The sequence below is a fragment of the Crinia signifera genome, chromosome 11 (genome assembly GCF_055691185.1).
Source record: "Crinia signifera chromosome 11, ASM5569118v1, whole genome shotgun sequence".
Lineage (NCBI taxonomy): Eukaryota > Metazoa > Chordata > Amphibia > Anura > Myobatrachidae > Crinia > Crinia signifera.
The window spans coordinates 14,535,695-14,544,529 of record NC_139227.1 but is presented as its reverse complement, the minus strand read 5'-3'; positions in this window follow the sequence as shown (position 1 = coordinate 14,544,529).

The window sequence follows — 8,835 nt, the reverse complement described above, 5'->3', positions numbered from 1 at the left end:
GAATTATGGTGGTAAGGTGGAAGATATTTAAGAAGTAAATGAAATACTTGGGATGGGTATTTGCTCAGGGAGTGGCTGCTGCCTACGCATGTGAGGGTATTCAGTGAATGCGTAGTTGAGCGGACCCCGAGAGCGTCACAAGTATAGGAGTAGAGAGACAAGAAGGTTTCTGCTGTTGCCAGGGGTAACCAACTCGACCTTGTTGTATATGGAACAGTGCAGGGTCACAATTTGGGCCTCTGGGAATGAGAGAACCAATAGTTAGTATTGATAGGTAAGATACCAGTCACTATAGTTCCTGGTGTATGCTGCTGCCCGATGTGTGCAGTGATACCTGTAGTGGACAACGGGTGAGCGATAACACCCTGGTAGTGAAGTATTGAAGGAAGTAAGTGTTTGAGTGCGTTTAGGCATGTAGTCCTCAAATGTCCCTAGTTTTTGTCCCTGTTGTCAGAAAATGGCATTGCAGGGACAGTAACTTAGGTTCAAAGGTACACCACTGGGATGCCGTGCAAGATAGGTAAAAAAAGAGAAGGGGCAGAAGAGAAATAAGTTAACCACTTGTGTAAAGCAGCATTGATATGATCCCTATTTTTAAAAACCTGCAATTAGTTGGAGAATAACTGTATGAGCAGTATGCAAGGCATTTGATGTGGGTGCTGATCTCTGGTCCATATATAATATAATTATACTTGGTCAGTGACTGGCATGATTGCTTAATGCCGCGGTATAATTAAACAATGATGTTTATATATGGAGGAGACAACAAGAGGGTAAGGAATAATCACAGTAATAATTTACAAGATAAATGCCGCAATGGCTGCTGAACTCACAGGCTAGGATTTGCGATGTACAATCTGGCAGATTGCCAGGTGTGGATGCCGCAATGGCTGCTGAACTCACAGGCCGGGATTTGCGATGTACAATCTGGCAGATTGCCAGGTGTGGATGCCGCAATGGCTGCTGGACTCACAGACCGGGATTTGTGATGTACAATCTGGCAGATTTCCAGGTGTGGATGCCGCAATGGCTGCTGGACTCACAGACCAGGATTTGTGATGTACAATCTGGCAGATTTCCAGGTGTGGATGCCGCAATGGCTGCTGGACTCACAGACCGGGATTTGTGATGTACAATCTGGCAGATTGCCAGGTGTGGATGCCGCAATGGCTGCTGGACTCACAGACCGGGATTTGTGATGTACAATCTGGCAGATTGCCAGGTGTGGATGCCGCAATGGCTGCTGGACTCACAGACCGGGATTTGCGATGTACAATCTGGCAGATTGCCAGGTGTGGATACCGAAAATGGCTGCTGAACTCACAGACCGGGATTTATAATGTACAATCTGGCAGATTGCCTGGTGTGGGTGCACTTATCTGCGAAAGCCTGGTTGTATGAGCAGTGTGCAAGGCATGAAACATAGTGTGTGGCCGTGGTGGGGTGCAGGCAGGCGGCATCTGGCCAAGAGACGTGTGCCACTTGATTTTTGGAAGTCTCCTGGTCATTCTGGGAGAGTAGGCAACAGATGAGCCTGGATATTGAGATGTCAGGGGTACCCAATTATATGTGTCTCCCTGCTCCCAGACTCCGTTACCATTACTTTACTACCAGCGGGGTGCTAGTTCCTGGAAAAATGGATGAGCACACTCTTGTTTTTAACACAGATTTATCAGTGCCTGTTTGGGGCCACAGGTTCAAGCCTAGCTATGTTTTCATTTATTTTATTTATTATAAAAAAAATTGGAAGGGGGAGGGGGGGGGGGGGGGGGGCTAAACAACTGTTTCTAAAATGTAACACTTTTTTAACCCAGAATACACCAAAGCTTGCGCAGATCTTATTTGTTTGTGCAGTGCTTTGAACCAGCCTGAAACTAGCTGAAATCATGCCAGAAACCGATGAATATATCACCATCGGAGAAAACAGACGCGCTGTTCAGCAAATTCATTATTTTGAGTCTAAAACCTTCCAGCAATGTCCAGCGTGTTTGCTAAGAAGTCAAATGCAAATCATAGTAAGCTCACCCCAGGAGTTCAGCTCAGAGGCAAAACTCTTGGCTGTCAGCAAAGTCTTAACTATTATTGGAACACCAGTACCTTTGGCAGGGTAGTACATTGCTTTGTGATCTCAAATTCAGACTCATGGGTCTTTAATCCTGCCCCTGAAACCTCTCCAGCTCTCAAACTGACTCTAGCTGGCGATTTCAGCAATGTTAACCCTTGGAGTGCCGAGTGAATTTGTCAAAATAGGTGTGAAAATTGACAAGCAATCATTTTTATTCACTGTAATGACCTGTCATAATGACCTTATCTAGGTCATATAATGTATTTGACACCAAAAAAAATTTATTTGAATTTATATAACAAATGTGAATGGCGCTGGCATTTTTAGCAGCTATTTTGAACATCGTTCACAGAGATGTTGGCACTCGCATGCCAGTGGGAACCTCCCCCACCTTTCGATGGTCACTGACGCATATTTAGGGGTGGTCCAGACCACAGCGTCCCTTCCCCAGTGGAGCTTACAATCTATATTCCCTACCACATGCACACGCACACACAGACATTCTAGGGTTATTTTTTTGTTGGGAGCCAATTAACCTACCAGTATATTTTTGGATTGTGGGAGGAAACCGGAGTACCCGGAGGAAACTCACGTAAGCACGGGGAGAATATACCGTACACAGTTAGAGCCATGGTGGGAATCAAACTCATGAACTCAGCGCTGTGAGGTAGCGCCCCCCCCCCCCCCCCGCATATGCCTCATGGAGTTGGGAACGTCCATGAAACGCTGGGCGTTTACATATGCTAATGGCATAGCCCGGCACCCCATGACCCCCCCCCCCCCGCTCACAATGCTGCTTCAAAACATTGGTCCCCGCTCAAATTTGCGGTTGAGCGAGTCAACCAGAATAAGGGCCCTTGTGTATGCTTCCAGTGATTTTATTTTCCATCTGCGATTATCATGTATGTTTGTTCAGCTTCTGTCAACTATTGTTCATAGAACCAAGGCAATCAATGCAGTTATTGTAGCTTATTGGCACCAGTAAAGTACTTTTTACAAAACGCATGCAAAGTTACTTAGAAAAACTGCACAAACAGCACAATGCGCGTTAGTGTATATAGCAACGTAAAAACCAGTCGACATCTACTTAACAATGAAAACAATGCAGAACGACCCTCCATATACAGATGCCGCAACAATTCATATCAATCAGCTTGACAAGAGAGCATGTCAATTGGGCCCTGGGGTAATGTAGTCGCTGCATGCTAATGATTTGCTGCAGGCACCAGGAGAGCGATCTATCTGGGTTCCTACACATAAAACATTGCAAACAGCACAAGTTTACAAACCCTCTGCAACTTTGCAGCAGCTCCAGAGTCCGTCAATCAATTATTACTGTGGCAGCGAGTAATAAAAAAAGGATTGTGACGATATGTTGTACAGCGAAGATGAATTGGGCAGGAATTTACACAACTCTGGTAATTAGTTTTCTTGGTTGTTTGAAGCGATCAGCATTAGACTACGGAGGCATTGGAACTCAAATGCCAGGGTTGAAATCCAACAGTCCTTATCCTGGGATCAGCCACCCTAGATGCAATTGATAGAGAGGCATAAATGGAGGATCTAGCCCACAGGTCTCATCCTGCCTGAAAATGCCCCAAAACTATCACCTCTCACAAATGTATGTACTCTGGTTTTACCTGGTAAAACTGGCAGCAATTGTAAGTATTAGCGTGGCATCGGATTCACAGTCCAATTTTGCATCATTCATGTCCTATGTTTGCTAAAAAAGGGCCTTATTCAGGTGTGGTCAAAATGCAAATGCAGCAAGTATCCTTTATAGCGATGGAAGCATTGCAATTGTAGCAGCGGACCAAGGGCCTTATTCTAGTTCACTCTTTCTGACAAAATCCTTCTTAGATGGACAAAACCATGTGCACTGCAGGGGGGGGGGGGGGGCAGATGTAAAAAGTGCAGAGAGAATTAGATTTGTGTGAGTTATTTTGTTTCTGTGCAGGGTAAATACTGGCTGCTTTATTTTTACACTGCAATATAGATCTCACTTTGAAGTAAAACCCCACCCAAATCTAATTCTCTCTGCACAAGTTACATCTGCCCCCCTGCATTGCACATGGTTTTGCCCATCTAAGAAGGATTTTGTCAGAAAGAGTGAACTAGAATAAGGCCCCATAAATGAACAGAGACGCCCACCAAAACCATCGCAAAGTGCTCAGTAACTGCGTGCTCGGGGCCCGGTGGTGGTCTATGGGGGGGGACCTCCTCCCGGTGCTGCTGCTGCTCACCCGATCCCCAAATGCTCCGACCTGTCAGAGAAAAAACCCTAAAATTTTAATAGGTCGAATCACGGAGTCAGCTTAAAAAATTTGGAGACTGACTGAGTATAGATTAGAGGAAAAAAGATTTTGTTCAACTAAAAGAAAAAAATTTCTTTACGGGTCAGAGCAGTCAAACTTTGGAACTCTCTTCCTGGAGAAGTGGTGTCTGCAGACACAATAAATACGTTCAAAATAAGGTTGGACAAAGACTTATTGGTTAATAACATCCAGGGCTATTTTTGTGCAGGCTCTAGCAGGAACTGTGGACCTTATTCTAGTTCACTCTCTGACAAAATAATTCTTAGATGGACAAAACCATGAGCACTGCAGGTGAGGCAGGTGTTACTTGTGCAGAGATAATTAGATTTGGGTGGGGATTTACACCTGCCTCACCTGCAGTACAAATGGTTTTGTCCATCTAAGAAATATTTTGTCAGAAAGAGTGAACTAGAATAAGGGCCTCGGTTCCTGCTGGAGACTGCACAAAAATAGCCCTGATAACATCCATGGGTACAATTAAGAAATCTAATCTCTCTTTACAAGTCAGTTCAATAACAACTAGGTTGAACTAGATGGACAAAAGTCTTTTTTCAACCTTACCTACTATGTAACTATGTAACCAGGATAACCCCCAATGTGCTATCATAGTGATATTTCCTCTCTTTTTTCTTGCTCTAAAGGTGCCCATACACGCTATGATTATCGCATGCGTTTTGTACTTTTAAAGTACAAAACGCATCACATGTGTGATAATCACACCGTGTACCTGCATGAATGCGATGCGAGTCCCCGTAGGTACAATATTGTAAAGCACAAAAAGTATCTGCAGGCAGTACTTTTTGTGCTTCATCGCATCGCATCAGTACAGAAGTGCATGCAATGCGATGTCCATTAGTACCTATTAACTTAAAAAAAAAAAGTGGCTAAAATCGCATCGCACCCGCAAAGTACAGTAATTCGCATCGCATCACATCCATTTCAAGTACAAAAATCACATGACAGCTTGAAGTACAAAACGCACAGCACACAAAATCAGTGTGAGTTTGGGCACCTTACATATTAAGAGTCAGATTACATTACATCGCCATCACCTGGTGTAAAACACCTCTGAGTTTTTTCCTTGTAAATCCAGTTCTGAATTATGAAGCTGAGATCCTGCATATAAATGCTGTTCTTTCATGGACATTGAGTTAAGACTTATCTTACAACAAGAAAAATGCAAGCTCATTTTTAAAAGTGCAATGAAAAATGCCATTGGGAGTAGACTTTTCAAAGATAGCACATCAAGATGTCACTCATACCCTCGCTGCGCACCTGTGATTAAGAAAAATGTTTTGTTTAATAAAACCTGATATTTGAAAAGACTATGACAAAATGAAGTCCCATCCTCTTCATCATTTACATCATGCCTTAGGGGTGTAATGTTGAGCGAGACGACTTGATATGTAGGTATGATTGAAGCTTCCCTGCATATTTAATCATTATTCATAGCTTTAGCCCCATAAAAAAAATAAAAAAACGCAACAAGGGAAATTCCGGACGTATATGTACACACGTCTCTCGGATCCCATTAGGTGCATCAAAAAGACTCTTCTTAAAGTCATTGTAATAAATCCTAACAATATTTAAAGTAAAAAAAAAAACCTACAAGATAGATTTTAATGCAAAAACACTGTCAGCATCTTTTTTATAGGACACATTTTATATATATTATATCAGTGTCCCGCGGCGGGGGGGGGGGGGGGGGGGGGCAGTTGGGTGTCGTCGTCCACGTCCCCTGTAAATAGATGCTGTGCGTATGCACAGCATCTATTCATGCTGCCTTCAGCAGCTCCCAGAGCCACTAGTCATGCGGCAAAAATTGGACATGGTCTCGTGACAATAGGCCATGCCCCTTGTAGCAAAGCCATGCCCCCAAGACATCGTAGCTGTGCAAAGCGTCCCTCCTCCCCATTCCTCAATGTTGGGAGGTATGTGTATCTAATGGGGGAAATGTATATACAGTATATATATATGATTCACCAAGTAGCAATCGCTATCTTTTTATGGTGAAGTGGAATGTGAACTTTTAAAATAAAGTGTTTTTTACAATTGGTGTCAAAAAATCTGGAATTTTATTCTGAGGAGGGGCATGCTATTTTTATTCATGTGCTTACAGCACATGAATTTATATTTAATTTAAAAAAAAAATATATATATATATATATTTTTTTTTACACAGAGCAGCCAGCAGGGGGCCGGAGCCGAGCCGCTCATTACATATTCATGATCATTACATATTCATGATCGGGTGTAGTGAATATACGCGGTCCCCTGCTGGCACCCCCGGGGGGGCAGCCTGTGCTGCCTGGCACCCGTGGAGCCCACCTCCCCCCCACAAACGTTCTGGGGCAGGCAGGGAGACTTCCATCTCCCTGCCTGCCACCGTCCTCAGGCTCCCTGCGGCGTTCGCCGCAGGAGCTCAAATTCGCCGGTCAGGGGCAGCGAGCCCCTGACTCGTTGAATACCGGAGCCGGCGAGGCTCCGGAACGCAGCGAGCAGTGGCGAATGTGCAGCGAATACTAAACAGGATTCGCTGCATGTCGCCGGTATTCACATTGAATACCGCCCATAGTGTACATTATGTTAATTTAACACTGGTGGCTGGAATCGTATCTATATTAAAGGCCTCATACCGTCTGGGGTCTCTTATCATTATAATTATTAATGGGTGTTAATTGAACTAATAAGTCCCGATTTATGTAAACGGTCCTGTACATCTATATTAACCATGTTATTGTATCATTATATAATTAATCATGAAATATTTATTTATTATTTTATTTATTATTTGTATTCTAACTCAGTGATAATTTTAGGTTGGCTTTTAGGGATAGTTATTAGATGTCTAGGACAAATATTTTTGTACTGATACGGATATTAGACCGGAACTTGGTTATGTCCATATATCCTTTCCACAGGTCATGATTTGGACTGATTCCTCACAATTTTTTTGCATTTTTTGCACACATATACAATCTTCCATATGATATTATACAGTATACCACAATGTTCATGTTCAGTTTCTATCAACTGTGTATCAGGGTTTTTTGACATTCAGTTGGGTTCCTAGGCTTAGTTATTGCTCATGATCATGTATCCTTTTCATACTCAGAATTTATGATTCGAATTTAACTTTTTACTCATACTTAGTTTCCTATACAATATACCCATTGTCACAAATTGATACACATTGCAAATAATATCAAGCCTCCATTTATATTCACTGTGTGCCAATTACATACCCATATAGTTTACAATTTCAGGTATCCATTTGCTACTTTTTACTTATTTATTATGTTATTTTCCTTACATCATTGGAATATGCAAATATTATAAACAAGGAGAAAAACACTTTTTTATACATATATATTATCCAGATGGGTACTATTTTACAATACAAATAGTAGACCTCAATATAGCAATAATTTTTGTTTACAAGATTATCCCCGTAATATGCCTGCGGTTTAGACTACATGGAGGACCGAAGATGTAAAACCTGTTCATTTGGGCTGTTATCCTGAAGACGGGGCGGCGACCCCGAAAGCGCTCGATGTGTCATGCCATGCCCAATACATGTTGTTTGAAATGATGACTGGTGTCCGTGTGCCTCTTTCTATGGAAGTCTGCATTTGAATTTAGAGTGCACCGGATCAAGCTGTCTGGGAGTGCCGGCATACAAGGAGTGTATATATATATATATATATATATATATATATATATATATATATATATGTATCGGAAGAATGGGCACTCAGGGACTCACATGTGTGTGAAAAAAAGTGGACCAATTTTATTCCATATTTGGTCAATCCCCCGTTGCCAGGGCATATATAATTATACAGATGGGTCTTGTCCCATCCTTGCTGGCGGGTCGCCATGGCGTCTGCGCTGGCGACCCACCAGCAGCCACGCCAGCGAGGAGACTGAGACGCGCGTGCGTCTCACGCGCACGCGCGTCTCAGTCTCCGTCGCTGGCGCGACGGAAACCCTGTCCGTCTCCGCCTCAGGGAGACGGACAGGGTTAGGGGGGGGGTTAGGGGGGTGCGGGCAGTCGGCGGGGACCCCGGGTTACCGCCGGCAAGCCGGCGGGGACCCGGGGAAACGTATGGAAGCGCCGTCGGATGGGGACGCGCGCGCCTCTCGTGCGCGCGCGTCCCCTTCTCACGATCGCCATGGCGCTGGCGGGGGATGGCGGCTGGCGACGCCAGCGCCATCCCCTGCCAAGATGGGAAAAGACCCATCTGTATATGTCCTGAGAATGGGGGATTGACCCCAAAACGTTGACCAAATATGGAATAAAATTGGTCCACTTTTTTTCACCGCACCTGTGAGTCCCTGAGTGCCCATTCTTTTAATTGATATACTGTTGACGCTGCATAAGTTCCAAGTGGCAGGCACCAGGGCAGGATATACAACATGGCTCCAGTAAGTCCTAAGTGACGCTTCTCATCT